We start from the raw sequence: 19079 nt of genomic DNA, 5'->3' as shown, positions 1-19079 counted from the left end.
TTTTTCTGTCAAGTCAGGTTTCTAAGACATATGTACCTCAACTGGTATGCCTGTAAAATTCACGTCAAGGTAAATCCATCAATTAAACTATAGAATTGGAATCGAACTCTCAGTGTGTGCCCAACCTCATGTCAGGTCTTTGTAAGGGAGACGGTGTAGTTGCCTTCCTCTCTGTCTCTAGGCTGGGCGACTCTGTGGCCCCAAACATTTGAGGCGGACAGTGACCATTCTTGGTCGATTTCACCATCGGTGTCCTGGGGCTGTGATGCTTTCCCTCAAACGAGGTGACAAATTTGAGCCTCCAAGGACATCTTGATTTTAGTCCAGGCTCTGCTGCAAATTAGCTTTTTGCAATGCCATTTCGATCCTTTATAAAATTAAGGTTTTTAATGAAAGAGTTGACCTCAATGATCTCTAAGGTGCAAATGTGACCCTGGTTTCTGTAATTCCTCCTCCTGTGTACCCAGTGATAGTTTAATCCCAATTATATTAATTAAAATAGCTCAATGTTTTCAGATATTTTCAAAGTTTTTATTTTATTCTATTTACTTTTTCTTACTTTCAAAATTCTTTTTTTTTTTTTTTCTTCAGCTCAATGAAAAAGCCAGTTGAGTCTCTCTGAAACCATCTGAAGTTTTGGCTTTAGTGAATCCCTGAAAAGATATACCTATAAGATGCTCTTTTATTTACCTTCCTTTCTGCCTCAGAAATTGAGAAATGAAAAATCTACCATGTGAAGATGTAAGGTAAGTCCTAAGACTTCAGTTCCTGTTTAATCACCTCAATACATGATCAGAAATTACTACCATTATTACTTTTACTATACTGTTAGATTATACATTTATGAAGGTTTAGTAAAAATTTTTTTTTAACATACAGCTAATTTTATATTCATCCTTTATATGTATCTCCCAGGAGTTTTATTGTAAAAATATTGGAAACTCCTTGAGAAGGAGTTTTAACATCCTCAACCCCTGAGCATCAAATCAATAAAGCACTTAAATGCACCTCATTTATGTTTGTTAATACGAACGACTTGAAAATTATCAGTATGTGGCTATCTGATAGTATTGATTTTGTAGTTCTTGATAGGAAAAAAAAAAAAGCAAAACAAAACATAAAAACAGAGAAACATTTTTTGAAGAAAAATCCCATGGCGCTGCGGTAGTATTCCGGTGGAGCACCCCAAACGGCCAGAGAGAACTGACGTGTTTTGTGTTCCCAGCTGATGTGCCCTTGGTCCTCCCACCTCAAAACTGTCTGAGGGAGTCTGTGTGTCTGTCATACGCAACAGCTACCAAGATATATGCAAACCTATTTTTCTGGGGAAGAGTTAATGGCAAAGCAAGTCAAGCAAAAGCTTAAAGTATATCGTTTAGAAGTTATACTTCTCTTTTAAAGTGAATTGGACTGTCAAGTCATGGTTGGGAAAGTTTTACAGTTTGACAGGCAAGGTATTCATATTTGGTCACTGAATTAGAAAAGAAGAATTATGCCTCCCTTCACCATTTTAAGGAAAACTCCTAAAACGAGATCATTATATTCCCTCCAAGCAAAAAAGCATGCAATCAGGGTTTAAAAATTCCGTTTTATCTTCTTTTTGCTCCAAACATAGTTAATTAAGGTAAATTTTTAATTATGTGAAAGATACTTTCAATGTCCAAAAATAGAAAAAAAAAAAAGTAAGACTGTACTTGATTTTACCTTAATTAAAGCTTGTCTTTTTTTTCTTAGGTTATATTTATATGTTCGTTAATTGTTTTTGGACACCATCACATGTCAGGCACCATATTAGCTACTGGAAAATGTTTTTAAAAATCATTCTTAAAATATAAATAAGTAAACAAACAATTAATTAATGAATTGCATATGCTCGTCTTATATATACATATATATTTTCCTTTAAAATTGAGTAAATGAATAGATGGTTACATAAAATATATAATATAATGACACAGTTTGGAGATTAAGAACTGTTAGCTATTTTTGTGTTAAAATTGTCTCTCGAGGTTTTCAGTTGACAGATCACTCATACAGTACACCTTTTAGTCTTCTATTGGCGTTATCAAAACAGGCCAACTAGTAAAATCACAAATTACACAAATCATTCTAAGATACTGAGGGCAAATATTGATTTATATTACAAAAGATGTGAGCATATGTTTAAACTACACCTTTTTTATTCGTTTGGAATTATAAATAAAAATTTAGTGCCATGATAAAAAAAAAATAAGTCTACTCAAATTTTAAAAATTGAAGAATTTCAAGTGCGATTACCTAAATTTTTAAAAATGATGTCAAATGTTATTATTCCAGCTAAGTAAATTTCAAAACCTTAATGTTAAAACTTCATTTAACACTTTCAATTGTATTCTTTAAAAAATATACATTGAAAATATGGCGAACGGGTCACTTGACTCTCGAGAGTAGAAGCTAAGAAATGGGGTCAGTATCTCCCCATCATAAATAACAGAGTAAATTATTTTATTCTAACCCTGATATCTTCAGCCTCCTTAGGCATAAGATTCTAGTGTTTGTCAAGGCTCACACTGACGCCTTCTAGTTTAAAATGAACCGATTATCTCCGTTTCCCTGACGAGTCAGTACAAACCTGTGTTATAACACTTCTAGCTTCTTATCACCGTTATTTTCACATGCCTTCTTCCCCGTTAGTCCCTTATACCCTGAAAGGAGATGTGGGTGGGGAATAAACCTTCAGAGGCTAGAATATTCAGTCTGCCGAAGGGCACGTTGCTATTTGAGAATGCAGTGGGGGTTTCCGCCCAGGATCCTACAGAAGGCAGCGCAGACTGCCACATAGCTAGGGACAGTTAAAAACTGAAAAGCTTCAAAGAGTAGGTATGAGAAACCAGGAAGAATGAGGGACTAAGAGACGGACATCCTTATGATACTTCACTTGCTAGGAGTTGTGTAATTAATTCTCCTCCCTTCATGACTTCTCTTAAAAAGACCCTCAGTAATCATCTCTGATACTTCCCAAGGCATTGTAGAACTGCATTTATATTTATTTTGGGAGCTCTGCTTCCAGTATGGCTAAGTAGGCTCCTCCCAGAATTTCTCCGTCACAGATGACAACTCTAAATTATACCAACTAACCAACCAACCAAGCTCTTTCTGCCTACAACTGTTTCAGTTCCTCCACGATACAGTTTCTGGCCTTTACAATCTCTTGCTGGTGTGGAGTGAACTGAATGTTATTTTAATTCGATTGGTATTATTACTAAGGGGCCACTTGTCATTATTAGAAAACCACAGAAAAGAATCCAAACCAAAAATGTCTTAGTGAAGATGATGACAGGTACTAGGACAGGCTCCGGTGACCTGGATTTCAGCCACTTCAGAAGACTCCAGCTGGAGAAAGGGTCCCAGGGGCAGGCACAGCTGCATGCGAGAGTCCCTTCTGCGGTGACCATTCACAGCCGGAATTAGGAGGTTATCTACCAGTCAGCAAACTGGGAACCGTCTCTCGGGGGGAGCTGGGTGAGAAGCCGGAGAAGCAGTTGACGCCAAGGGGGAGAGTCCAGCAGCAAATTAACACGAAGTCAAAGGCAAAAAGACACTCGGGGAAGGTCAGTCAAATGGCGATAAAAACCAGCAAGGATCAAGAAAATGATTATTCAAAGGAGAGCGTCTTTCAGTGCACTAGATGGCTACGCCCTGAGGACAGAAAAGGTCCCAGGAACCAGAAAGGAGGGAGTAAGGACCAGAATAAGCAGAGGAAAGAGACTTTAAAGTGTAAAAATTATTTTCAGAGCACCGTCATCAGAGAATATTCTAGCTGTCTCTCTCCTTGCTCATCCGGCCTCAGCCCTGGCTGCGTGGACGGCATTTCCCTGGTAACTTTAGCTGCAGGCAGGAGAGACAATCAAATTCTTCCCATTCCATGACGTAAGCTACGAGACATGGGGGGTTGTAAGTTCAGTGTTAGATGCTTGGTTGTGAGTGGAGAGACTCAAGATGAACGGATCCTGGAGAGAGTGTGCGGCCTCTTCCTGAGTTTTCAGCGCTCTGTTCCACGTGGCCTGAGGCCAGGCACGCCCTGTTTCCTGTGTTTGCATTCCGTAAGATTTCCCATAATGGGGACTGATTCCAAATTTTAAGTAAACGCTAGAGGTGATACTTCTGCACATTTAAGTTTGAAACTGGTATCTTCCGAGCAAGCCCAGGATGATTTCCTGCTCCATTAAGTATAGAGAGAACTAAGGCTGATACAGAGCCTTCTCAGGGCACTGAATTCTCTTTGGCTTGTTTATTCATTCAACAAACATTTATCTATCATTCACTGTATGCGAGACACTTTGCCCATCCCAGCACATGGCTGTGTGGTGATGGCCGGTGATTGAGAAGAGCTACCTGAATGAGCAAGAATCCGGAGCTTCTTATGAGTAGTTGATACTCTCTCTACCACGTCCTGTTCGTGGGCCCAAACATATTTCTTTCACATTTCCGGAAATATCTTCGATCATAATTAAATACCTTCAAGAGGATTGAAGAGCTGGTGGTAGGAATGAATGAATGACTTATGAAACTGAGAAGTACTTATAGAAATAGAGCTCTGATTTTCTAGAGAGGGCAATTTCATGTTTTAAGAAGTGAAAAAACCATTATAGCATCAATTGGTTTTACCAGCTGGGCGGCTGCCGCTGAAGACACGGGTTTCGTGATGGGTCAGGGGGAGGAGAAACAGACACAGAAAATCCTAAGTCACCGGCGACGCCAACTTAACATGCCTTATAATTCTGGCAAAAGCCGATTAAGGAGCCCCATGTGCCAGTTTAGCAACTGGCCCCCCTCTGGGCATTGCGGAGTCTCTCCTTCAGTGGTCAGGCAGAGATGGGGAGGGGCAGACAAGCTGACGGCCCAGCGTCCTCCCCAGCCTCTGTCCTGTCTCAAGATGACACGTTGTGGGAGCGTAAAGGAGGTGGGGGTTCTCAGCCCAGCACCAAGCGCTGTAAAGAATGGAATAAAAATGCCAAAGCAAAGTAGTTGAGAGTAATTTACTCTTTTACCCTTGAGACCTAATGGGAATTCGAGCAGTATACATTTTATTTTATTTTTCTTAATGGTCAAAGCCCTTGGCTGCATATTGTAAATACCTATCATGGATCAAAGCAATCTCAGTGAGAAATAGTCCTTTCGGCTTGCCGGCTGTTCAGGCTCCACGAGGTGCTCGTTTTAAATGTTATTTTCTCTAGGAATAAAAGATCATTTGCTGCTAAGTAATATCTATATGATTTCATTCCTTTTATTGCGTATAAGGATGTTACAGCATCTCAATTACAAAACACTTTGGATTGCTCTGTTGTCTACGATTGCGGAGGCTTGAGCTGTAAAGTTATCTTGTGTTTACATAATTCGTACTATTTTTTACACCCAGGGGCCGAATACTCATTTCAATTCCCAATGATTATGTTTCTTGCTATCGATAGGAAGAGTTTCCCTGCAGATCGAAGGGGAGCAGGAAGTAGAGGACAGGAGAGAAATGAAAAGCAAATCTCTCCGGGGGCAGGATTCATGTCGGGGGGAATAGTGAAGGTTTGGAGACCGGGGTGAGGGGGTGAGCAGTGCCGGGCTGCACACGCGGCGGGCAGAGAAGCAGCGTGGACAAGGCGACGCCCTGGGCAGGCGCGCGGCGTCCCGGGGGATGAGGACCAGCCTCCCGGGGGACACCGAGGAGGACGCAGGCAACCCGGGAGCCTGGGAAGCGTCGCCTGGCCTCCACGTCTCGGCTGCTCATTGTGCACCTACTCGTCTTACGCACCTTACAAGGTTCCAACGAGGCTCGACCCGACCCGTGAAAGCGTTTTGAAAACCGCCGAGCACTACGAAAAGGAAGATACCGTCAGCGTGACTATGACATGGTTCCACCGAAGCCCGACTGGACCTGGAGGCTAAAACTGTCTCGGCGAGCGCCTCCCGGCTTTTCAATATCGCTGGCCTCTGCCCCAGCCCCGCCATGAGGTCGCGTTTCCATTTCCTGTTTCGAAACGGTGACCCACGAGGCCGCTGGCAGTTCCAATCACACCTGGCCTGCGCTCTGTCAAACAGACAGTTGTCCCCGCCAGAGAACTGGCCTGTGAAAATCTGCTTCTCCTGGTCCAGTGGCCGCTTTCCACGGGGGACATCGGCCTCTCCTTCCACCAGCACAGACAATATTTGCAGAGGGAAAGAAAAAAAAAAAAACCACTTTGCTATTTTACCAGCTCACGTAAAGGTCATTTCTCAACCCGTTTCTCCAGCATTGGGAGGTTTTGATTGTATAGCTCCGGTAATGTTGCCTTTTTTTTGAAATTCATTTGCGCTCTCCGGGCTGGGCCATCTTCCCCTACACGGAGCGTCATTACATTTAGTGCAGCAGACCATGGAGATAATGTAGTTAGAATTGCAGGCAAAAAAACTCCATTACTATACCTATTGTCAGCTTTCTGCATATTTAATAGAAATGCCGTATGCAAAAAAAAAAAAAAATATATTGATAGATGGTCAGGATGGGAATAAATGAAAAGGCTTAGTTTCTGAGTTTGGGTTCGGGTGACTTTATATATTTTTTTCTGAGGTTCTATTTAAAATACGGCAGTTACCTTTGCACAAAGAGTAAGAAAACAGTTTCTTGTAGTGAGAATTTCTTATTTCTGTAGGGTTTCTATGTCATTGTGGGGTTCATTCTAAATCAGTTTTCCTAGTAAATAGTGCAGTAATATATACACTTCCTCGGAATACTGTGCTGCCATTTTAGGTGTTAGTGCTGAATATTTGTTATTAATATTTTAAATCAGCACACATGTGAATGAATTTAACGGTAGAGGTTTGAAATATTTTGTCGTGAATGCAAAAGAATGCCAAAAAATGAATAATCTGAGAATTTACCATTTAAATCTTCTAGTTGAGGAAAAAGTTCTCGATTCAGGCTCTGGAGATGGGGGTTGCTTTTCTGGATGCGCTGATCACGACTTCCAGGACCTTGCACCTGCACGCCGCGACGGCTCTTTCTTTGTGCCCTGATAATTCTCTATCATGTTCTAGCTCGTCTGTCTGGCGGTGTGCCTGGAAGCTGACCCCAGCAAGCCCAGGCCTGCTTGCTTTCTGGTTTGGGCAAAGGGGACCGTGACAGGAGACAGGAGGGTGGGAGGTGGCGGTCGAGGTGTGGTTCCCCCCCGGTTCTTCCTGTCTCTGCACCTTTCCGAAAATATTCCTTCTTCCGAGAATTGAAGTTCTAAGTTTTCTCTGGGTTCTGGTTTCTCGTCGCTTCAGGCCGGGTGGGGCTTGGGGGTTGTAAAGTCTTCTCTCCATCGCTCTATCTCCTTGATTGATTGCCGAATCATAAATAGTTCCCACCATGACTTCTTCTCAGACTCTCTGAGTAGGTCATTTCTTTACTGCTGGGCCTACCTTTAATTTACAGCGAGGTACTTAATCTCTTGGAGCCTCAGTTTTCTCATTCATAAATAGGGAAAATAATATCTGTCCAGTATATCTCCGAAGGTTGCTATGATGAGCAACGGCATGGCGGTGTTAATAACATAATAATGACGATAATAGCACTATTTGGCGTGCATTACGTACCGATTTCAGAGCTCGCCCTCTAGTCGTAGTACCAGGAGGGGACAATGGAAAGCGAGAATGGCCACAGGCCACTTCCCGTCCTGCAGTCGCTCCTTTGCAATGTGCCTTTGATTCTCTTCCCATCAACTGTGGCATTTTTCTCCATCCGTTGACCCTGTGCCAGCCTCATGGCTGGCCCCGGCCAATGGGAAATAAAGAATGAGACTTGATCGGCAATTTGCAAAGTGCTGATGCACTTGAGCTTCTTGTTGGCTGCTCTGGAAGCCTGCCACCGTGCGAACAAATCTAGGTGGCCTGCTGTATGACAGGAGACACATGTCCCAGCCATGCTCAAGTGGTCCTTGAGCCAGCCCCTACACTAGTAGGAGACACCTTATTAGATCGTCTAGTCTCCAGCCAAGACCAGTGGAACCTTGCCCAGCTGAGCAAAACTGATGACCTAAGATGAACGTAACTGCTTGTTATTTAAGCCACTCAATTTTGGGTGACTTGTTACATCAGCAACAGATAGCCAACGGAACCATTCTTTGCAAATATGAAGAAAAATAAAAGTTCCTTTTTAAATATTATATTCTCTAAATGAATCATCTGCATTGTGCATTTTTGTTATCGATATGCCCTGATGGCAGGAAGATGTGCTTTCTGGAGTGCCGACGGCAGCTGCAGCAATATTGCCCAGAGCTTAGTGCTTGAGCGTTGAAAGTTAAGCAGGGGAAATTTTTTTAACATAAGAGTTTCTAAAGGCACACCGGCCATGTGTGTCAACAGATGCATTTGGATGTTGCATATTAGTTAAAATTAGAAAATAAAAAAATTATATAATAAGAACCAAAAAAAAAAGAGAGTCAGATGGCAGAGAGAAGTAAATTTTGTGGACTAGAGTTTTAAGAGGGAGAGAGCACAGGATTCAAGTATATCGGGGCCTTGGCTCAGAAGACTTCTTGAGCTAAGTCAAAGAGTAGCTCTGGATGGAAGCTAATGCCATATGATCTTGTATTTGGCACAGGAGGGTTAGCCCATTGCTAGATCCAACAATATGACAGTAAATGTTGCCGAAGTACTTTTTTCCTAACCTGAGCCATGACTACCTGGGGGGAATGAGCTCACAGTGTGCAGCCCTCACGAATCTTCCAGAAAACTGTGGGCCGAAAAATCCAACAGCTGCGTTTTTTTAAATCAGATGCTTGGTGTATTCAAAATGTCATGCTTGTCCAGTCCACAGAAAGTCTCTGAGAGGCGCAAGGAGATAAGTACTTCAGGGAGAAGATGTCACAGTTGTCTCCAACGCTTGGTCATGAACGTCCTCCTACCTCAGGATCAAAGGAACAATGGGTCCGGGCCGAGACCTGGGGTTTACCGCGTGGATGCCCTCTGCATCACAGGGAGCTGCCGGGCTGTCTGAGGCACTCATTTGAAGGTAAAGATGTTAATTCACTTGGATAATATCCTCTTTACAAATATGAACCAAAGTTCAAAGGTGTAAATGTGAATAGCATAAAGCATCATTTTCTTCCCTGAAGAATATACTAAGAATATCAAAGCTCTTCAACAGTGACCCAAAGCGACATATAGACCCAAATGTATAATTTTATTTTATGATATGGAGTTAAATTAAGATCTCCATTGCAAAGAGGTATGGAACAACGCCATATCTTTCTTTGAGACAACTTTAAATTTCCCCTAAGTTGCCAGATAAGTCTAAATCCACAACTGCTCCTGAACTGACCATTTATAGTCTAAAAATTCCCTCGTAAATTGAGCCTCTTTGTTTAAAGATGGATCAAACAGGTTTTATTCTGTACGTCCATAGTTGGCACTAAAGAGAATAAACTTATAATGATTCTTTAACTTTATTCCAGTTGAATAGATAGTTGTTTAATGAGTAAATGAATGAATTCATTAATGCTGTCTTTTGTAACTGCAAGAAAAATAATTCTTTGGTGGTTATTTTCTCTATTTTTTTTTTTGTTCTCATCAATAAATGTATGAAATACATACTTTAAGTAAATTCGTGATAATGCTTCCACTGCATTCCTTCCAAGGGAGGTACCTGGTCTAGGAGGGAACTAATATACTTAGCATTTTTTGATGGATGACTGGTGTCGAGATAGAGGTGAAAATGCTCGTTGCAGTTGGAGAACACACATGAACGCAGGCGGCATGCAGCCGTACCATGCGATCGAAGAAAGTAAATTGAACCTATGCTTTTGTTTTAGATAACCAAACTGCCATTCTCGCCAGTTTTATAATTTACAAAACAAATTTTTACTGAACACTTTCTGTTTAAGTTTTGGCCAGATCTAACAGCTAGCTAGCTACCTTGGAACCTCTGGTGAGTCCTTCGTTGAGGACCTGCCATTTGAAGAGGATAGAAGACCCCCCCCCCCCCCCGCCGCCAATTGCATTCTTCAAGTAAACATTTGACTTAAGCTATAACTACCTTAGAGGATTAAGCAGGGGTGTCTTGTGTGCCTGTGTGTGCCAGGAATACATGTGCTTGTTGGAGAAAAGAACTTGCAGGGAAGGGCTTTAGACAGACGTTGTCTAACACCTATCGAACCGATCTGACAGTGGTGAAGGACGAGATATTTTAATCTAGACATTTGTAGAAGACCCTGGGTACGTGAGCATGGGTTCTTCTTATTTACGACTTGATGAAGGCAGACTTTGGAATTTACGTGCAATCTTCGTGCCAGTGAACACAAGCAATGTTAAGGACAGAAATTATAAAAAAGGACAGATACATTTTGGGGGCAGTCTGTATATTCCTAAGAACAAAAGAAAAATCTCTCCTTTCTGGCTGTATTTAGTCTTTTATATGGGAATTTGCTTATTCTACCTCTTTAGATTTTTAAAGTATGTGCATCTGATTAAAATCATCACTCTCGATATACTAGATGAACAATAACTCTCTTGAAGCTTTGATTTTGAGTTCAAGAAATCATCTTTTAAGGGAACATGATCATAAAATGACTATGCTAACCATAATTCCCAAACCAGAAACCAACGACTGTGAAATTTTATGACTCTATGAAGAAATAAATGAATCGATCAAATATCACGTCCATGTAAATTATGGCGAAAGACAGATGGAAGCCTGTCGATGGTAGGAGTTCACATCTGACTGCCGTCCAGGAAATGACTTTGAATTTCTCGGCCAACAGATTTAAATGTTCACTACTTCATATTAAAGTATTCTGTATTTTACTATAGTGACTCTTTCTTCACTGTTTCAAGCAAACATATTTAAATTTAGAATTAACAAAGGAGCAAAGGGAAATGCAAACATCAAACTGCTCCTGACTGAACCACGGGTCATAATCTTATTATGCAATAAGTTTCCTTTCAGTTAAGAAATTGGGAGGTAAAGGTAATGAGTCAAAAGTTGGTCTAATATCATAACGGAAAAATATTTTAACACATATGCACTGTGTAGACTTATGCTTCTCGATGTCTTCTACCTTTCAATATCCTGAAATGGGATTCAGAAAATTTTAATGCTTAAAAATGAATTTTGGGGTTGGGTCAAGTTCCTTATAGTTATCCAGCTGACTCAGCACCATTTATTAAAAAGACTATCACCCAAGGTTCTCCAGTACCAACTTTGTTGTAAAACAAATATCTAAATAAGAGTTTATATGTTTCTTCCAATGGCCAAAGATCTATTCTTGTGTTAATATTATATGGTCTTAACTACTTTAGCTTTATACTCGGTCTAAATATCCAGTAGGATATGAGTTCTCAGCTTGTTCTTCAAGAATGAATTGCTAAATTATATGAGTTTTTCTATTTTCACTTCTCTATAACTTTCAGAATCAGCTTACCTCTTGGGAACAGTGTCCTCTAGAATGAAGTGTATGTTTTAGAATGTCTGCATTTCCTTTGGTGAAGGTCGGCAGTCTGACTTGGTTTGTATAAAATATTTTTATTTCACACTTATTCTTGAATAATATTTTCACTAGGAATAGAATTTTAAGTAGGCAGTTAAGTCTCTATTATGCCATTTTTTTTCTGGCTTTGATAATTTCCGTTGAGCTATTAGCTATTAGTTACATCGTAACTTTTAAAAGTAATGTTTTTTTTTTCTATGCAGTTTCCTTTTTATTTATCCATTTTAGGTTTAGTAAAAATTGTTGACTCTATAGATTCTTTTCTTATGATGTCTTTTGTTATTTTTTGAAAATTCAGAGCCACCAGATCTTCAGGTTTTGCATCTGACCATTTTCCTCTCTTTTCCTCTGAGGCTCCAATTAAACACGAGAATTCTCTGCTTCTCACGTTCTCTTCCAGGATTTTGTCTGCTTTTGTTTCCCCCCTGGATATCTTCTCCTGAACTTTTCCTTCATTAATTAATCATCTATTCTGGTATGTCTAATCTGTAGTTCATACCATTTGCCATTGCATGTGTTAATATGGACCTGCAACATTTTGAGATCACTTTTATCAAAAGAAGGAGTTCTACTCCCCTTCCATTGAATTTGGATTTATCCTGGTGATTCACTTGCAGTAAACAGAACGCAGCGGAAGTGATGCCGTATGACCTCAGTCTAGCTCACAAAAGCCAGCTTCCACCTGACCCCCTCTTTCTTGGGATGCTCGCTCTTGGAATCCAGTCATCATGCTTTGAGGAAGTGAACCGCATCTAGGAGGCTACGTGTACGTGTTCAACTTACTCCCCGGTGGAGACCAAGATTTGAATGACATCAGCATCCAGACATGTGAGCAAGGAAGCCTTTGAGATGACTCGATCCCTGGCCTCCACCTGAGTGCAAACACACGAGAGAACTGAATGAGCAGGAACTGCTTAGCTGAGTCCAGTCAGCGCTGAGAATTGTCAACGATGGTGATGACGATAATATTAATAGTGCTAATAATAATAACTTTTGTTGTTTTATATGACCGTTTCAGCAACTGGAGCATCGTATTGATTAGTTCTGAAATTTTCATTTGCTCATTTAAAAAAATAGTTTCCGGTGTTTTGACTACATTCTCAATCTTGTAATATATCTCTTTAAATAAGTGCATTTCTCTTAAAGCGTGTCTATGACAACTCCAGGCTCTGGTGTTATTACTGTCCATTGTCCCTGCTAGTGGTTCATGGGGCTCATCTTGCTGTGTCCTGATTATTTTTATTGCGTGAAAAACTTTTTATTGAAATAATTTGAGCCCTAAAATGCATATTATCTTCTTCCTGGTACAATTTATGTTTGCCTTCTCCAAGATGCCGCCATTATAAATTCTGCACTTTGAAATAGAATCGCTGACAGAATGACTCGGTAGGACGTCCTAGTGAATTATGGCATCCAAACTTTATCTTTAGCCTAAAATAAAAAGTCACATAGCTTTTGAGAAATAAATGTAATATAAGTGAAGATTTATGTCTTTGCAATTAAAAAAATAATAGTAATTTGAAAAATCCATTAATTCTAGAATTAATTTATATGTCTACGAATGCCGAAGAAACTGAGAAGGATAAGTTATAGCACCAGCATCCCAGGGCTTCATCCGCGGGAGAAGCGACAATTAAATAACCACAGAAAATAATCTAGGTTTAATAAGTGCTGTAGCAGAAGGAATATGCTGTTCCAGGAACTGCTCGGGAGGGCTTGGGCCGCAAGACTCGGCTGGCTATTAAGGGAGTAAGTTACCTGCATAAAGGTGCGGGTAACGGAAAAAGCAAATAAAGAGACGGTAACGAAAGACCACTAAGCAAATACGCATCATTAGGGACCAAGGCAAAGATCATCCACAGCCTCCTATTCCCAGTTACTACGTACGGATGCATAAGTTGGACAGTGAAGAAAGGTGATAGAAAAAGATCAATTCAACTGAAATATGGTGCCGGGAGAGCCGTGCAGGTCCCCTGAACGTTCAGGAAGACACACAAGTGGGTCCTACAGGAAATTCAGCCTGAGACATCGCTGGCGGCAAGAATGACACACTGAAGCGGTCCCACCTCGGCACGTCATGAGAAGACAGAGCTCTTAGGAAAGGACGGTGGTGCTGGGGAAAACAGAAGGCAGCAGGGAAAGAGGAGGAACAAACATGAGGCGGATTGGCTCCGGGAAAGGAGCCGCGGGCACGGGTCCGCAGGAGCCGGGCGGGGCAGTTACCGACGGGACACTGTGGGCGTTCCTCAGGGAGTCACCGGGAGCTGGTGCCAACTCGACAGCGTGTAAAAACAGATGTGTGTGTCTACATTTTTACATGTATGTATGTGTGCATGTGTGTGTGTGTGTGTGTGTGTGTGTAGAGAGAGAGAGAGAGAAAGGGAAAGAGAAAGAAAGAGAGAGAAAGGGAGAGAGAGATAGAGCACACACATTAGAGAACAGATAATTCGAGAGTGTAAAAGTATAATAATATGCTGTATCTTGAGAAGCCAGTAGCTATTATTATGCTTAATAACATAAATCGTGTTATAAAAAACACATGCGGACTATTAATGCGAGTCTCGCGTTTCCCCGATCATGGGGCCACGCTTCGTCTTTAAGGCGTGTTTCGTTGGTGAGAATTGACACTAACGCGAACTGCTCACCAGCCACACGGCGCCCAGGCCTTCCATGTCGAAAGCATTTTGCGTTCAACAGTTTCTTTCCTCGTCTAAGGTTACAGGGTTATTTAGATCCAGAATACAGTAAACTATTACTGTGCGTTCCCGATGTCTTAGCTACTCAGATGGCGAGCTGACCGCAGTTTCCCCTTGGCCAGGGGCCGGTCCGCTCACGGACCAGTGTGGACGGCCACCCCGGTCTCACGCCCAGTCCTCGCCCAGGTCAACGCCGGTTTTGGTCACATTGAACAATGAGAGGCAAACAGAGAACTCACAGCCTGGCGTTCCTCTGAACACCGCTGTGTCTGTTTGAGCTGGCGGAAGTCGTGACGAGGATTAAAAACGCCAGGGGAGGGCCCCTCCCTCCAGGACACGATGGGGAGCGACTGCTCAGGCTCTGATGGGTGCGACAGAAAACGGCCTTCCTTTTCCGAAACCAAATCGGGGCCTCGTCATAATAGCAGAGACACGTCTCCTCTAACAATTTTACCACGCCGTTGTTTCCAAACCCTGCTCCATAGTCCTCTCTCGATAAACCGTGTGCCGCTGTCATTTCCAGCTCAACCAAGTGTCTGCTTTCTGAAGAGAGGATTAAACAGCCCAACACGTCTTCCGGCTGCAAGGACGCCGCCCGTTTCCCATCCGTGTGCTCTCCAACTCTTTCCTTCCGTCCACCGCAATCACTTCAAAAGCTCAAAGAAGCAAATCCACCCCTCAGGGTCTCCAGGACTCCATGTGGACAGCGTGGACCCCGCCGCCCGTCTGGCCATCAGCTGTAGAGACACGGAGCCTGCCACAGCAGGTTAGACAAGCAACTTCCTAGTGCTTTTAAAGAGCATCGAGAGACTTAACATTTCTCAAAGGACTGTACCGAGAAAACACGCTACTACTGTCTCAACTGAGTCTTATCTTCTGGGCTCTCATGCTTTGCTCTCTAGGGCCTTGGCGACCTTAGAGAGACTGCCCCTCCCAGCGTTAGCAAGTTCCTAGAGCGAGAAACAACACACTGGCCTGCACACTTTTCAAATGCAAACCAACCAACCTGGAACCCACTTCGCCAACCGCCTCGCCAGTTCCACAATAAAGACCCTTGCCCGCAGCTCCCGGTCCCCCCCTGACCAAGCCCGATGCTTCTGTGTGCTCCTCCCTGACCCCAGGCCGTGGTCTGTCCCCTCCTCTTGGAACTCTGGGTAACAAGCTATCTTTCCATAGCAGTCATCTCCTGATCTGTTGACCTTATCATACCTAAATAATAATAAAACCTATGAACACAATTACCCATGTACCCTAAGTCATTTTTTGTTTATAAACACCTATAATGTGCAACATGAAGTATATTTCCCATATTTTCTATTGCATTCATAAAATATTTTTTATTTCTCAAAGCTTATGTTTTATTCAGAGAGAGATATATTTTTCAGCGAGGTTTAATGAATCCTTTTACATATTAATCTTTGTATTACAAAACTTTTTTGTGATGAAATAGTATATTATATAGGGCTTAATATTCAGAAATGAATCTACATTGAATCCAGAAATTTATGGAACAAAATGAGTCGATCTCTCTGTGGTACAATAAATACAAGAGAGAACTTTCCTTAAAACTGGAACTCATGAGTTTATATAAATAAGAGACTAAAATATATTTAAAATTCTCAACTAATGAGTGGATAAAGGATTTGTAGTATGTTCATATCACAATAAAAAGAAACAAATTCCTCTCTATAAAACACCACGGGAGAATCCTAAGGCATTATGCTAAGAGAAAGCAGCCAGACATGCATTTAAATGATATTCTAAAAAAAAAAACAAAACTCCAAAACTATAGGAAAAGAAAATCAGATCAATGTCCCACAGGGGTCAGGGACAGGGTGGATGGTTTTGCTCACTTGGTATCCGTTACGAAGTGAAAATTAGAAATAATTCAAAATACATTCGTAGCAAAAATAACAAACAGACTTGGAGACACCATTTTAGGGCAGACAGAGGGAGACATTTTTCTCAGTTTTGCAGAGTCTGGTTATCTAAGGTAACATTCAGCACCTGAAGCATAATCTCAGAGTTAAAAGACATGAAACCACACAGGGACATTCTCAGGTAGACTAGTGTAGAAAAGAACAGTATGGATTGAAGGTAGAATCAGCAGAATCTGCCCCCCCCCCAAGACACAAAACCAAACGGTACCCTAGACGTTTTACATTAAGGTTTTCCACCATTTCCACAGTGAAGGGAAAATAGAAAAACCCTATCAGAACTTCACTGTGATACATTTATAGTTTGTCATTTATAACTATAACGGAGGTTAGCTGCATGTTAAATTGCCCCATAGTTCTCATCGCATGCTGCCATTCTCAGCTAAAATTTTCCAATTAATTCCTCAAAGTGGAACTTTACAGAAGGAGATGGACTAAGTGGGCTTCCGGTAACTAATTACCAAATAACCTGGTAGGTAGGAAAGAGTGCTTTCTCATGGAAAAAGGCACGATTTCACCTGAGAGTGTTCTATGTCACCCTCTGGCTTTGTCAGGAAAGAAAATTTCGTTTTTAACCTGCTAAGCAAGGTTGGAAGAAATACAAGTTAACCCATTGACTAGACCGGCTGCTGAAATAATGTTGCTAAAGCATTATTTTTTATTTTTATTTTTTATTAGACTTTATAGTTCAAATAAAACCCAGCAATTTCAAATGGCTCTGCTGTCTGGCTCTCTGATGAGTCAGTCAGTTTCTGCCAATTGCCTTAATAGTAATATAATGAACACAAACGTAGTAGCCTCGGAAATCACATAAACAAGAGGATGAGTTCAGAGTGGTCTTAGGGAAGCAAATAGAAAGTCAGCGGAGGCTTTCGACACCTACATGACCGGTTCAAACCTGATCTGACTTGTTTCAAATACAATCCCTTTACAGAGCAATGCAGCATGAGTCTTTCAAGTCGAACTCTAGAGAAAGTTCATTATTTCAAAGACCTTAAGGTTGGAAGAAGTCATTGCATCCACAAAGCCGAACGTCGAAAGCTGCGTTTCTCATTCCTTCTCAGGCCTGTGGTTAACCATGCACCTGACTGACAGTTCCGCCACACAGAACAGGGCGTGAGAGGTGAGGAAACTGACCGCTGCAGCTTGAAAAGCGGTCAGCAGATGCTTCCTTGTCCATGATCATGCACGCGCAATACCCCGGGACCCGATTCTAATTTCTCTTCTAAAATAGAAAAGTCTGGTGTCCTTTGAGTTCTAATACTGCCTGAAGTTAAAAAAAAAAAAAAAAAAGACAACAGTACGTCTAACTAATAGTAACTGTGGCTCACGTTTGTTGTGTGTTCGTGATCATTTCTTCATAGGGCGTCATTCCATTTAATTCTAAGAACAACCCCACGCGCTGGGCAAATTAATCTCCAGTTTTCAGACGAGGGAACTGATGCTCAAAGGAGTTAAGCATCTCTCACACGAGGGAATTTTAACCCAGAATGGGCTGCCCGTGATTCTGTATCCTAGTCTAACCCACTTCACTACACGACGTTAACACGAGCCGTGTATGACGTCACGGCACCAAGTCTGGTCAGCTACAAAGGGCTTTCTCAGCCTCCTGTTTTTCCTTACAGAATGGGTTTCCTAAATTATATTTATTGCAACAACAAAAAAAGTATCACAAATAAAAATAAATATATAAAATGAGTTTCTGAGGCATAATCTGATTCATACACAAATATCATTCACACCAAATCCTTCTCGATTCATGTACTCTTGGAGTAATTCTGTGAGCCAGAAATTCGACTGACCCAAGGTCTTTAAATATTGACAAATACACTCATCACATTTTGGAGAACATTACTGCATACATAAAATATTTATTATATAAAAATATCGCTAAATATTTAATGAGCAAGATGAGTTGTCCCAGGAAAACTCCTTCCTGGATCTTTGACCCAGCGAGGCGGTGTGCTGGCGTTATAAACATCGATTTGAAACATGTATTTTACTTATTATTTTTTCATCTGACCCAGATAGAGTGCTGAAAAATTTTATGTTAAGGAATTGCTCATTTATAAGGAACATTAGTGGATCGTATTTTCTGTTCTGAATTTATTTTACTTCTTCTCTGTCGATCCTTGTTTAGCATATTCAGAGCGAGCTCGGCCAAAGGTCAGATCGCCCAGAGATTTCACTAAGCATCAGATTCTGCCACGATCAAGAGGCAGCGACAAGGCAGGGAGACATTCGGGCCATCGGTCCCTTAGGGCCTTCCACGTGGCCCTGGGTGTATGCCTGTCTCCCCAGATACACAGGCGAGGAATGTGACCAGTACATGAGCGTCCCAAACATTTAGTTTCAGTGGCACTCTCTAGGAGGCCCCGTCTGAGAGGCCCACGGCTGTGGCTTGTCCACCGTAGGCAATCCCCAAGCAGGAGGATCCTGCCGACAACGCCCACAGAGGCAGGACCTCCTTGAAGCAACGCCACTAGTCTATTTACTGGGAGGTCGCTTGGCCTGTTCACAAGATTAGGCCGGTCACTTGCTTTCTCTCTGTCCCCTTTGAAGTCCCTTTACTGTCCCTTGGGAGAGAAATGGAGCATGGACCAGCTGCCTTAACTCCCTTCTCCATAGCGGCAAACATTGTTGAGTTTGTCACTTATTTTTAGCACTTCGCTGGGGCACTGATGAGGGTTAGGGCCCGGGTCAGCGGTTCCATGCCTGTGTGATCCAGGCAGCGATGTTTCATGGTGCGGGACCATGACACCGTGCAGGTCCCCATCTTGGGGGCAAGTTTCATTGATTCCACTTCAAAAGGAGGGGGTGAGGAATAGGTAAATATGTTTCTATAAATCTGGCACCCATAATGGGAAAATAATTCAATGGATACAAGAGTGAGCAGGTACAGAACCAGGTTTTTGAGGGGCCCAAAGCTTATGTGATTTTGGAGGCTCTTTAATAAGAAGAATAGAAAAATA

At 41.8% G+C, this 19079-nt stretch overlaps 1 protein-coding gene across 3 annotated transcripts in view; it reads right to left on the bottom strand.

Moving 5' to 3' along the window:
• Positions 1–19079, bottom strand: part of DOK6 (docking protein 6) — a 250620-nt gene that overhangs the window by 68386 nt on the left and 163155 nt on the right. The window lies entirely within an intron of this gene.

The sequence above is a fragment of the Rousettus aegyptiacus genome, unplaced genomic scaffold, assembly GCF_014176215.1.
Source record: "Rousettus aegyptiacus isolate mRouAeg1 unplaced genomic scaffold, mRouAeg1.p scaffold_m13_p_12, whole genome shotgun sequence".
NCBI classification, from domain to species: domain Eukaryota; kingdom Metazoa; phylum Chordata; class Mammalia; order Chiroptera; family Pteropodidae; genus Rousettus; species Rousettus aegyptiacus.
Note: the sequence above shows the minus strand (reverse complement) of the source record. Positions and strands in the feature narration are given on the sequence as shown.